We start from the raw sequence: 14,988 nt of genomic DNA, 5'->3' as shown, positions 1-14,988 counted from the left end.
TTTTATAGTTTTTTGGAGTACAGATCTTTTACCTCCCTGGTTAGGTTTATTCCTAGGTATCTTACAGTCTTTAATGCAGTTCTAAATGAGATTGATTCCATGACTTTAAATCTTTCTTTTAACGTTTATTTTTGAGACAGAGAGAGACAGAGCATGAACGGGGGAGGGTCAGAGAGAGGGAGACACAGAACCTGAAACAGGCTCCAGGCTCTGAGCTGTCAGCACAGAGCCCGACGCGGAGCTCAAACTCACGGACCGCGAGATCATGACCTGAGCCGAAGTCGGACGCTTAACCGACAGAGCCACCCAGGAGCCCCTCCATGACTTTAAAATATTTGAGAATAGTCATTGGGAGTGAGGGGTTTTTATTTATGTGTGTACACGCACATACATACACAAATCTGAATGTTTGCTCAAAAGTTTAATATCTCAATTAAAAATCGTTAAAAATGCTCAAAAACATATTTACTTCAGTTGTGTTATTCTTTTGCTTTTACTGACAGCTTTCTTCTCATATTTTTTGCTAGCTTTAATTAAGCTTTCTCCTTAGACCTGAAAGAAAACAAAAAATCGCAGCCTCAGTAAATTTTTCTCAGAGTGTACACAATTTGATCAGTTACCGCATGGTGTCTGTGCTGATAATAAATGGTTTGATGCTTTTAAAGCTATTTTGCCTGATTAGTAATTAGTAGGTCAAAAATATGGATTAAATGCTCTGGTGCAATGATTCCTAAACTTCTGGAGACTAAGAATTTCCTGACACACTTAATAAAATTGCAGGCTCAGTGCTTTCATAAAGACAATGAAATCGACATTAAAGGGCAAAGCCGGGTAATCTGTATTTTAAACGTAAATCTCAGCATGATTTAGGAAGTTGATAGAAATGCTTACTCTCAGAGCCACACTCCATATCTAGTAATAGAAAATCTGCTTAGTAACAATATAGCAAGATAAACTATATGTGTATTAAAATTTAAAATATGATTTTTGTCACAAATATCAGATGAATGAAAACATTTAATTATTACTATGCTTTAAAGTACCTTTATTAGGTTTCTGCTTTATATGAAATAACATCATACAGAACATCTACTTCTGTCTTCTCAGTTTGCAAATCAAGAAAATGAGACCCAGATATATGATTTTGATAATTATTAAATGAGTCTCAATATCTAGTCTTCTACCCTTGTTGTGCTTTATAATACTTTCTATCCATGTAGTGTTAATTGACATTTTAATGATATTTATATTATTTCCTTACAAGACACCTATATGTTCATTCACTCTTGCTTTAATTCACTCAAGTAACATTGAACTACTACCAATAACAGCGATTTTAGATCACTTATAATTCAAAACTAGTAGCACACATAGCAGTCTTTGATTATTAAGGTCAGGGCAACAGAAGAGCACAACTCCATGAATATCCATCAAATGAAATCCTATAAACCATTCAAAGAACTATTCATTTATAGTTTTCCTTCCAGTGAATTCTTCAGTCATTGAGCTAAAAAGGGATTTCTGTCTCTGAATCTCCTTTGGTAGTTGTATTCATTTTCTATTGCTGCTCTATCAAATAACCTTCAGTCCCTGGACCAATTTTTTCTCTCTCACCGTACTGGAGCTCAAAATCTAAAATCAAGATTCCAGAAGGACTGTGTGTCTTCTGGAGGCTTTGGAAGACATGTTTCCTTGCCTTTACCCCGTTTCTAGAGGCCATCTGCATTCCTCATCTCATGGTCACTTTCTCATGTCCCTCCAACCTGCCTCTTCTGTTGTCTCATCACTTACTATTGATTAACCTTTCTGTCTCCTTCTGATAAAGACTGATGTAAGGTAACATATTTATAGGTCTCAGAGATTAGGATGGAACATCTTAGGGGTGACAATATTCAGCTTGCCACAGTGCTCTAAACTTGTAATTACATTTATCACTAATGATATATTAGAAATAAGTGTTCTCTGTCTACTAGGAAGAAGGGAACAAAAACTAGAAAGAGAGACAGAAAGTAAGACAGAGTTAGAAAATCAAATTCAGTATTAATGAAGAAAATACTACTTTAAGTGTGTAGGTTTTGATCGTCAAACATTATTTAAGGGTTTTGGCTTTCTGAAGCATGGATTTTCCTGTTATGTTAAGATACCTCCCATGGGGATGGATTATTTTTATACCTAGCCCCTCTTTATTCTTTTGGGAAACAAAAAGCAGAAGCACCAACCCCAAATTTTATGTTGTTGTTGTTGCTCAAATTCCTCCAATATGATCCAATATTTCATTTCAAAATGAAGCTGTGCTATTGATTGCCTCCCGCTAATTTGTTGACATTAGGGTCTATGATCCAAACTTGAGTGGTCATAATTGTCTTGAGCGAAAGCAGAGAAAAAGAGACAGTTAATTTCAGATGGCTAATCTCAAAGTGTAATCCGATTTGTTGGCATCCTTTAATCTAGTTTTATAAGAAAAACCAGGACAGCTGGTCTAATTATTGCTTTCCTTTTCTGGCTCAGGCTAAAGAGACATACTGAGGTCTATCTATCTATCTATCTATCATCTATCTATATATCTATCAATCATGTGTCTATCATTTAATCTCTTACTCATACACAGACACACATAAGTATGTGCAAGAATTCTGGATCTAGACATCCTTCCTGAACTTCTCACTGAAAATATTTTCCTTGTTTATTCTCTGTTGATGCATATAGAAAGAATGGGCCCAGTATATTATCTCTTTTCTTATATGCTAAATTAAGCAGATGGACTAAGCATAAAACATTCAAACTGGGATACTAATCTCAGTTATACCGTTACTTAAAACTTCAAACTGTTTATAGCACTTAAACAGGAGTACACAATACTTGGAAATCTTAATGCCCATTCATCTAATTTTATGTAAAATTATATATGCCTACTCATCCATTTTATATATATATATATATATAGAGAGAGAGAGAGAGAGAGAGAGAGAGAGACATATATAACTTTTTCCAAACATATTTCTGCAGTGGAACATTATGTCTCTTGGTGAGAAGGTGGTGAAACACTATTCTATTTTTCTCCTAATTGAAATCAAATTGTTTTATTCTTAGTTTATTGCTGAGGCAGTTTTGCCTGCCTCTCTCTTCCCCAACATTCTACTTACAATAACTTTAAAGCAATCACCATAGTTACTGTCCCATGATAACATTTGTGTTTGGCAGCATGCATGAGCTAGGAAGAAGTTAGAAGTTAGCTGATTGGATTGATCTTTTGGAGGACATTACTGGCTTGACTACATAATTTGAATCGGTGCAGCATCAGGGCAGGTCAACCTCAAGGAAGAGCTAGTAACTGTCTCAAATAGAGGTATGAAGCATAATATAGAGTTTCCTTTCAACTATGTTCAATTTTCATCTTGTGCAAAATAGCACTTGAATATAAAAAAGGTGGAGCAGAGCACAAGAATCATAAATATTTAAACACTAACAGTGAAAAAATGCTAATTACTAACATTGCCTTCGTGAACTACTAAGCCAGGATGCAAATAAAGTTAATGTTGCTATTTAAATCTTAGGGAGAATAATCTGTTTTATTTACCATAGTAAATAACATGTCATAAGTAAGGTTTCCGGCATGTTGGGAAAAAATCGCTTTGGCTCACTTCAGAGAAATGGTAATTTCGATATGTAGTGGAATGGGCCTGGGTAGAGAATGGAAGCATGGCCCAGGACACGGTTAAGGGAAGAGGGAAACTTAGCTCTTCACTGAGCAATGAGATGCAACACTCCTGATGCACAATTGTTTGGGAACTTCTTCCTTCTAACAAGAAGTAGTTTCCTAAAAGTAGATTTTGCAATCTAGTATTTTCTTCTCATTAAAGTGGAAATAATTTATTTTTGATAGTTTACCTAAATTCTCAGATTAAATAAAGAGTTTCAGGCTTTTAAAAATAACAAGAATGGGTTCAGAATTTTTCAAAGGTGAAATAGGAAGTTTTAGAGTTCCACTTTTCATATGGTGCATTTAAATATTACTTGAGGACAAAAAAGCTGTTCATTAATTTTTAAAAATGAACTCGGGCTGCCCATAATTGATGAAAGATTAGCTAACCACTTTAGGGTAACATTCAGATGCTCAGATGCTGTGCAACATTCATTTAAATGTCTAATTTTATACAGTATTTATAATACTGAGAGAGCCCACAAAACAAAAATAAAAATACGAGTATAAATACACATAATATATACATTGGATATATACATACCCAATATTTTTTTTTAATTTTTTTTTTCGACATTTATTTATTTTTGGGACAGAGAGAGACAGAGCATGAACGGGGGAGGGGCAGAGAGAGAGGGAGACACAGAATCGGAAACCGACTCCAGGCTCTGAGCCATCATCAGCCCAGAGCCCGACGCGGGGCTCGAACTCCCGGACCGCGAGATCGTGACCTGGCTGAAGTCGGACGCTTAACCGACTGCGCCACCCAGGCGCCCCCATACCCAATATTATGTACATTATTATATTCACAATTATTTTGCCTGACTCATTAGTTGAGAGCACCAGAAATTATTTTAAAAACTTGAGCATCTAGAGGAAGGAGAAATTAGGCCTGACATAGAGAAACTTTCTAGCAATCTCTAAAGATTAATTTCTACTTTCACTGACAATGAATACCACTATGTGCTTTTCAGCTAGTATTTTGGCATAAGCTCTCTTTATTTGGCTCTAATGGCACTCTCACTGGCTCTTACCGGATATAAGTAAAGAAACCAGGAGGTTTTTCAGATAGGAAGGTTCTATATGTCCTTCTAATAAACTTGTTTTTCCAAAGTTTAAAAGACATATTATTTACCCTACTTTCCACTGACTCCCACAAATCTAAAGCCACATAATCTTTGTCACCACAACAGTATTAATAAATTGTTTTGCATATCACTCTAAATCAATCATACATCTTTGAGAGGAGGAGTTAAGATGGCAGAGAAGTAAGGGGACCAGGATTTCCCTCATCCCTCAAGCACAGCTGTACTGAGGTCAGAATACTATCAGGAAATCTATCTGTGGAATGACAGAAAATTTTCCACAGGTGGAGGGAGACAGCTTGTCAGAACAGAGGTGTCTGACAAGGGTTGGGTTAGGACAAGAGAAAAACCTCTCCAGAGACCATGGGCTGGGGAATGAAAAGTATAGAAAGTACCAGTCTCTACTTTGCAGTACCAGACTTAGGAGCTGCAGATCTGAGTTATCAAAAGTGCACATTTTTTTCTGGACCAAAGTATGCAACATGTATGAGCATGGGGGGAGGGGAGCCAGCCCTGAGAAGCAGTAGCGATCTAGGGCACACTAGGAGAGAACAGTCCCCTTCCTCGAATACTGTGGGAAAAGGATATATTGCCCCCCAAAAGGACAAAAGACCCTGCAGGTGCCAGGGCTGCATGGTGCTACCCCAGAACAGGGTTCATGTGATGTGGGATCCTTTAAGACATCAGAGTACCTGGGTGGCTCAGTTGGTTAAGCACCCAGATTTGATTCAGGTCATAATCTCAAGGTTCATGAGTTCAGACCCTGCAGCCTGCTTTGATTCTGTGTCTCCCTCTCTCCCCTCCCCAGATAATGTGCTCTCTCTCTCTCTCTCTCTCTCTGTCTCTCTCCAAAATAAAAACATTATTAAAAATAACCAAAAGACAAAAAACAAAAAAACATTGGATTTTGAATCCCAGCAGAGTACCTAGGAGGTGCAGAAGACTGTGGAGCAGGACAAGCCAGCTGCCTGCACTACTCTGCGAAGGCTGACTGAACAGAGTGGTTTGGGACACCCAGTCCAGGGAGGAGAGGTTGGGGTGCCGCCATTTTTCTCCCCAACACCGACACAATGGGACTTCAGGGAGAAACACAGAGGGCCCCTAGTGGAGTCAAGATTCACTGACACAAACCCCGCCACTCCAGGCCTGACAACTGCTTATCTACTAGAGCTGGACTGACACTCACCAAACCAGAGGGTCTCTCCTCCAGACCAGCAGTCACCAGTCCCAGGCACAAACAGACAATAGTCCTAAGGTTTTGTATATTAGTCCATGCTTTTTCCTTTTCTCTCTCTCTCTCTTTTCTTTACCTCTTTTATCTTTCCTCTTCTTTTTTTTTCTGCTTTCTTATTTTTGTTCCTTTGGAATCAGGCTCATGTTTCTGATTGTATTTTTGGTCAATTAGAGATAGATGATATATAGATATAGATATAGATATAGATATAGATAGATATAGTTTTTTTTTTCTTTCTCAGCTTTTTTTCTCTGTTTAATTGGGCATTTTTACTCTATTCTTTTTGCACCTTTTTTGTATCTCCTCCTTCTTTATCTTCCTTTTTCTCTCTGTATCAAGCCTTACAGTTTCCTTGATTCTCTACTTTTTCTGTTGCCTCTTTCTTTGTTCTATTTGTATGGGATCAGGTCCCTGGCCCTTTCCTTTCTTCCAGGGTTACTTCAATGAACAAATCAAAGCATACCTGGTGGAAAGTCTAAACTATCCACCACTATAAGTAAGGAGGAGCTTTGTTTGAAGACTAACCAGCGGGATAGAGCAGCCAAATACTCAACAACAGAGTGCACACAACAGATTGGAACTTGAAAAACACTTCCTGAAGTGCCAGGCCCTTAGGTGTATGACCACTTTTAATATAGCAGTATTCAAGAAACAAGGCACATAAGAAGCTATTAAAGCATGTAAAAGACAGAAACTTAGCTAAAATGATGAAAAGGAAAAATTCTCCTCAAAAGAAATTCCAGGGAGTAATGAGAGGCAGAGATTTGCTCAAAACACATATAATAATATATCTGAACAAAAATTCAGAATAATAGAAGAGTAATAACTGGCTTGAGAAAAGCACAGAGGACTGCAGAGAATCTTTCTGCAGAGATCAAAGGCCTAAGAAATAGTCATGATGAATGAAGAAATGTTGTAAATGAGATGCAAAATAAACTAGATGCAGTGACAGCAAGGATGGAAGAGGGAGAGGAGAGAATAGGTGAAATAGGAGATAAAATTATGGAAAATAATGAAGCTGAAAAAAAGAGGGAAAGGAAATTGTTAGACCACAAGGGGAGAATTAAAGACCTAAGTGATTCCATAAAACAAAATAATATTCATATCATAGGAGTTCCAGAAGAAGAAGAGCAAGGGAAAAGAGCACAAGGTTTATTTGAACAAATTATAGCTGACAGCTTACCTTATCTGGGGAAGGAAACAGGCATCTAAGTCCAAGAGGTACAGAGAATCCCTTCAAAATCATCAAAAACTGGTCAACATCATGATATATCATAGTGAAACTGGTATAATATAGAGATAAAGAGAGAATCCTGAAAGCAGCTAGGGACAAACAGGCCTTAACCTACAGGGGAGTAGCAAACCTGTGTACTGAAACTTGGCAGGTCAGAAGGGAATGGCAGGAAATAGTCAATGCACTGAATAGGAAAAAATATGCAGTCAAGAATCTATCCATCAAGGCTGTCATTCAGAATAGAAGGAAAGATAATGACTTTCTCAGACAAACAAAAACGAAAGGAATTCATGACCACTAAACCAGCCCTGCAGAAAATCTTAAGGGGGCTCTGTGAGTGGAAAGCAGCAAAGACTACAAAGGACCAGAGACATCACCACAACACAAAACCTACAGACAACACAATGACACTAAATCCATATTTTTCAATAATCACTCTGAATGTAAATGGACTAACTGCCCCAGTCAAAAGACACAGAGTATCAGAATGGATAAAAAATCAAGATCCATCTACATGCTGCCTACAAGAGATTCATTTTAGACCTGAGGACACCTGCAGATTGAAAGTGAGGGTATGGAGAACCATCTATCATGCTACTGGTCATCAAAATAAAGCCAGAGTATCCATACTTATAGCAGACAAACTAGATTTTTAAAACAAAGACTGTAACAAGAGATGAAGAAGGGCATTATATCATTATTAAGGGGTCTATCCATCAAGAAGAGCTAACAATTGTAAATGTTCATGCCCCCACTGTGAAGAACCCACATATATAAATCAATTAATCACAAACATAAATAAATGTATAGATAATAATACCATGGTTGTAGGGGACTTTAATACTCCACTTACAACAATGGACAGATCATGTAGGCAGAAAACCAATAAGGAAACAATGGATCTGAATGACACATTGGACTGGATGGACCTAACAAATATATTCAACACTTTTCATCCCAAAGCAGCACAATGCACATTCTTCTCTAATGCACATGGAATATTCTCCAAAATAGATCACATACTGTCCACAATACAGCCCTCAACAAATATGAAAGGATTGAGATATTCCATGCATATTTTCAGATCACAACACTCTGAAACTTGAAATCAATAAAATTTGGAAAACCCCCAAATACATGGTGGTTAAAGAATATCCTACTAAAAACGGGGCGCCTGGGTGGCGCAGTCGGTTAAGCGTCCGACTTCAGCCAGGTCACAATCTCGCAGTCCGTGAGTTTAAGCCCCGCGTCAGGCTCTGGGCTGATGGCTCAGAGCCTGGAGCCTGTTTCCGATTCTGTGTCTCCCTCTCTCTCTGCCCCTCCTCTGTTCATGCTCTCTCTCTGTCCCAAAAATAAATAAACGTTGAAAAAAAAAATAAAAAAAAGAATATCCTACTAAAGAATAAATGGGTCAACCAGGAAATTAAAGAAGAAATTAAAAAATATAAAAATATATAGAATGAGATGAAAATGAAAACATGACAGTCCAAACCCTTTGGGATGCAGCAAAGGCAGTCCTAAGAGGAAAATATATTGCAGTTCAAGATTATCTCAAGAAGTAAGAAAGGTCCAAAATAACAGAACCTAACCTCACAGCTAAAGGAACTAGAAAGGCAGCAGAAAAGAAAGCCCAAAGGTGGCAGAAGAGAAATGGTAAAGATTAGAGCAGAAATAAGCAATATAGAATAAAAGAACACACACACAAAAAAAACCCTACAAAACAAACAAAAAACAGTAGAACAGATTGATGAATCTAAGTGCTGGTTTTTTGAAAGAATAAACAAAACTGATAAATCCCTAGTAAGACTTCTCAAAATGAGAAGAGAGAGGACCCATATAGATAAAATCACAAATGAAAGAGGAGAGATCACAACCAACATCACAGAAATACAATTATTAGACAATACTATGGCAAATTATATGCCAAAAAAGTAGACAATCTGGAAGAAAGGGACAAATGCTTACATACTCACACACTACCAAAATCCAAAAGGGAAGAAATAGAAACTTTGAACAGACCCATATCCAGTGAAGAATTGAACTGGTTCTCAAAAATTTCTTAGCAAATAAGATCCTCTGCCAGATGGTTTTCCAGGGGGATTCTACCAGACTTTTAAAGATGAGTTAATGCCTATTCTTCTCAAGCTGTTCCAAAAAATAGAAACAGAAGGAAAGCTTCCAGACTCATTCTCTGAAGCCAGCTTTACCTTGATTCCAAAATCAGATAAGGACCCCACTAAAAAGAATTACAGGCCAATCTCCAATCTCCCTGATGAACCTAGGTGCAAAAATTTTCAGCAAGCTAGTAGCAAATTGAATTCAACAGTACCTTAAAGAATTATTCACCATAATCAAGTGGAATTCATTCCTGGACTGCAGGGCTGGTTCAATATTCACGAATAAATCAATGTGATACATCCCATTAATAGAAGAAAGGATAAGAACCAAATGATACTGTCAATAGATGCAGAAAAATGTGTTTGACAAAATATAGCATCCTTTTTTGAAAAAAAAAAACCCTCAAGAAGGTAGGGTGAGAAGGAATATACCTTAACGTCTTTAAAGCTATACATGAATGACCCACAGCTAACATCATCCTCAGTGCGGAAAATATGAGAGCTTTCCCCTGAGATCAGAAACACAACAGGGATATCCATTCTCACCACTTTTGTTTAAGTTAGTGTTGGAAGTCCTAGACTCAGCAATCAGAAAACAAAATGAAAAAAAGGCATCTAAATTGGCAAAGAAGTCAAACTTTCACTGTACATGGAAAACCCAAAAGACTCCACCAAAAACTTGCTAGAGCTGATACATGAATTGAGCCAAGTCTTAGGCTATGAAATCAATGTAAAGAAATTGGTTGCATTTCTATACACCAATAATGAAACAACAGAAAGAGATATCAGGGAATCAATCCCATTTACAATTGCACCAAGAACAATCAAATACCTGGGAATCAACCTAGCCAAAGAGGCAAAAGATCTGTATGCTGAAAACCATAGAATGCTTATGAAAGAAATTGAAGAAGACACAAAGAAATGGAAAAACAATCCACACTCATGGTTTAGAAGAACAAATATTGTTAAAATGTTGATACTACCCCAAACAATCTACACATTCAATGCAATCCCAATCAAAATAGCACCATCATTCTTTACAGAGCTAGAACAGACAATTTTAAAATTTGTATGGAACCATAAAAGATCCTGTATAGCAGAAGTAATGTGGAAAAAGAAAAACAAAGCTGGATGCATCACAATCTTGGGCTTTAGCCTTATTTCAAAGCTATTATGATCAAGACAGTATGGTATTGGCACAAAAATAGACCCATGGACCAATGGATTAGGATAGGGAACCCAGAAATGAACCTACAAATATGTGGTCAACTAATTTTTGACAAAGCAGGAAAGAATATCCAGGGGAAAAAAGACAGTCTTTCTAGCAAATTGTGCTTACTGGGAGAACTGGACAGCAAAATGCAGAAGAATAAAACTGGACCATTTTATTACACCATACACAAAAATAAATTTAAAATGGGTGGAAGACCTAAATGTGAGACAGGAAACCATAAAATGTTACAAGACAAAAACAGGCAACAACCTCTTTGACCTTGGTCACAGCAATAACTTACTTGACATGTCTCTGAAGGCAAGGGAAATAAAGGCAAAAATTAACTATCGTGACCTTATCATGATAAAAAGCTTCTGCACAACAAAGGAAACAATGAACAAAACTAAAAGGCAACCAATGAAATGGGGGAATATATTTGCAAATGACACATCGGATAAAGGGTTGGTTTGAAAAATCTATGAAGAAATTGCTAAACTCAAAACCCAAAAAACAATTAATTCAGTGAAGAAATGGTCAGATGACAGACAGTTTTTCAAAGACATCCAGATGGCAAACAGACATATGAAAAGATGCTCAATATCCCTCATCGTCAGGGAAATACAAATCAAAATCACATTTAGATACCACCTCACACCAGTCAGAGTGGCAAAAATTAACAGCTCATGAAACAAGAGATGTTGGCAAGGATGTGGAGAAAGGGGAACCCTTCTGCACCATTGGTGCAGACACTCTGGAAAATAGTGTGGATATTCCTCAGATAATTAAAAATCAAATTACCCTACAACCCAGCAATTGCCCTATTAGGAATTTACCCAAAGGACAAAGGAGTCCTGATTCGAAGGGACACAGGCAGCACAATATTTATAGAAGCACTATCAACGCTATCCAAATTAAGGAAAAAAGCCCAAATGTCCATCAACTGATGAATGGATTAAGAAGAGTGGTGTATATACAAGTGGAATACTACTTGGTGATGAAAAAGAATGAAATCTTGCCATTTGAAGCAACATGGATGGAACTGGAGAGTATTAGGCTAAGCGAAATAAGTCAGTCAGAGAAAGACAGATACCATATGATTTCACTCATATGTGGAATTTGAGAAACTTAGCAGATGACCACAGGGGAAGGGAAGGAAAAATAAGATACAAACAGAGAGAGAAGCAAACCATATGAAACTCTTAAGGTTACTTTTTTTAATGTTTATTGTTTATTTTTATTTTTTTTATTTTTGAGAAGGACGGGTAGGGGGGGAAGAGTGGGGGAGGGGCAGAGAGAGGAAACACAGAATCTGAAGCAGTCTCCAGGCACTGAGCTGTTAGCACACAGCTTGACACAGGGCTTGAACTCATGAACTGTGAGATCATGACCTAAGTCAAACCTAGTGCTCAACCGACTGAGCCACCCAGGCACCCCTAACCATATGAAACCTTTAAATACAGAGAATAAACTGAGAGTTGATGAGAGTGGGGATTTGGGGGTGTGTGGAACATGAGTGATGGGCATTGAGGAGGGCACTTGTTGGAATGAGCACTGGGTGTTGTATGTAAGTGATGAATTACAGGAATCTACTGTACACTGTATGTGAGCTAACATGATGATAAAAAAAATACATCTTTGATTCATTCTTTCTTTCACGAATCAATAAATATCCCTTATTGGCAACTAATCATGTGTTTGAGAAATTTCTTTACTAAATATCCATGCATATTAATATCCTATCAGACTGATCTATATATTCTCTATCTATAGAGTAGCATAACTGTAATTACAGCTGGTTAAATTATAACAATGTAACTAAATTTCATCTTTCACTTACAAAATACACATTAATTAATGCAGTTATATGGTTACAATGTATTATGTATGCAATTTGTTCTCCTTTTTCAGTATGAGCATTTTGACATCAGAGGCTATGTCATAGACATTATTCCCTATTTCTTAATCCTCAGAACACAATGAATGCAAGCAAAACATAAATCAGCAATATAAATATGTTCAACTTGACTCACAAATATTCTAGGAGAAAAAAATTTTAAAAGCATATTCTAAGACAAATACTCAAGGTGGAAGTGATACTGATATTTTTAATATTTTAAATATTCCCATAAGGTATATTTCCACTCACAATTAATTTGTTTTGTTTAGTCTTGTGCTGTGAAGCTTTGTGGAGAAGTTGAGAACTCCACTTCTGTTCTGGAATCTTCTTAAATATCTATTCTATCAAGATTCAATCCATAAACAGTAATCTACTTTTGATTTTGTTTTAATCTCAAAACAAATATTCCATATTGTTTTCTTATTGTTGTCAGTTGAGAATCCTAAAACCTGGAATATAATACATTTTAATACAAAATTTAGAATTCATATTTCAAACTCAAATTTATTACCTTTCCAAACTTTTTGGCAAGACATTTTTTGCACTACTCTTGCTATAAACGTTTATCTTATTTTAATGCTTCCTTACTTTAATACTGTATATTTATTTTTCTCCACACTTATTTTCTTTTCCATATCTCATGTTATCAAGACTTTTCCCAAATTAAAGCATGTCATTATAAAATCTGAAATGAAGTCTAATACAAACAGTGCTTTTAAGTTCTGTAAACATCGCCATTGTGCATAATAACACAAATCACATTAAAAGCCATGCAATAAGCTGAGCATGTTTTTTTTGGCAGAATGTTTAACCCAACAATACACAAATGATGCAAACTTCTGGTGACAATGGTCTTTGATAAAAGATTCAAATATAAGTTCAGACATGACTTTGGACATCCTTGAATCCAGTTACTCAGTGATGATTAGTTCTCTTGCCTTGCAGAAAGCTATCTCCACTAGAAAAAAAAAAAAAAAAAATATATATATATATATATATATATATATATATATATATATAACAAGTTTCCTGGGATGCATAGCTCTTAAATTATGCTCAAAACACATATTTTACATTTTTCTCTGATGAAACCAGTTATTTTCTTTCATTAGTAGACAAGTGGACATACAGTAATAAATTCACGGCCTTAATCTCTGTGTTCTGTGCTTAATGCTTTCATTTTTCATGGTCATAGCATTCTCATTGGAAATATTGAGAAATGAGTGTAAATATAAGTAGTATGATCACTAACAAAATTATTAATAAAATTTATAATGTACCCAGACTATATACGAAAAATATTACTGGACTTAAAAGTGCAATGTGCAGATATTAGGCATAAGTTCCCATTCACTTTTTTTCTTTCTCTTTCACCTATTAGGAGACTGTGTCATACAAGATGAAACTGACATCTGGACAATGAGTTCTGGTACACTTTACTTTTTTTTCTTCTTCTTCCCTACAGAAAGGAAATCTTAAATGGAAACATTTGTTTCCAGTTGGGTACCTTCTCTACTGAAGCTAAAAGACAAACAAATAAAAAACAAAACCAAAAACAAAACAAACAAACAAACAAAAACACTTTTCACTGGGTTTTTATATCCAATGTAAAAATCACTAGATTTAAATGACATTTAAAAAAATAATGATTCTTTTCATACAATGAAGTTTATGAAAAGAAGTGCTGGCATGTGGAAAAGAGATGAATGAAAACAATAAGATTTCTGTTGGAGGGATTTATGATGTATATTTAGCATCTTAGACAACATCATAAATCACTGCCACAGTCAATGTGAAAAATACATTAGATGCCATTTGTTTTTCATCAGCTGATCGGGGTTCTTTTCAGATGTCATTTTCAAGATTTATACATCAGTTTTATTTCATATTATAAAATGTCTATTACTGATTACAAAGGAACTCTCAAACATGACGAAGTTTTCTTAAACTTTGGGACTGCTCACATGCATACTATCAGCTTCATTGTAATTCAGGAAAAAAAAATACAATGCCAATGAATCCAAAGAGAACACAAATAATGATAAATGCAAGCCATCACAAATCCCTCTGTAGCTGAATATCATATATCGACCTTTTCTCTTTACATAGCACTGGAGGATCAAGCTCAAACATTCCATTTAGTTCTATAGAGATCCTGGCCCATTATACGTTATGTGTATTGTGAAATTCACTAATAGTTTTCTATGTCCTACACAGCTACATCTGCATCAGCATTACACTGGATTATAAAAATCACCTGTTTATACTTTCAACATAGTATTTTTCTATATGTGACAATATGTATCAAAGCATCTTAAAATTAGTTTTGATGATAGAGATGAGGGTAAAGAAGACACAAATAAGGATACACTTACGCTTTAAAATTATTCAGGCCAGGAACGTCTCCTGATATCCTAACTACAACCCAAGATATCTAAAGGTTTTCTTGATGAATAGCTATACAAAACCACAATATTTGGGCCAAAATGATCTGGAAAGAATTGAGTT

This window comes from Prionailurus bengalensis, chromosome B1 (genome assembly GCF_016509475.1).
Source record: "Prionailurus bengalensis isolate Pbe53 chromosome B1, Fcat_Pben_1.1_paternal_pri, whole genome shotgun sequence".
NCBI classification, from domain to species: Eukaryota; Metazoa; Chordata; class Mammalia; order Carnivora; family Felidae; genus Prionailurus; species Prionailurus bengalensis.
Note: the sequence above shows the minus strand (reverse complement) of the source record.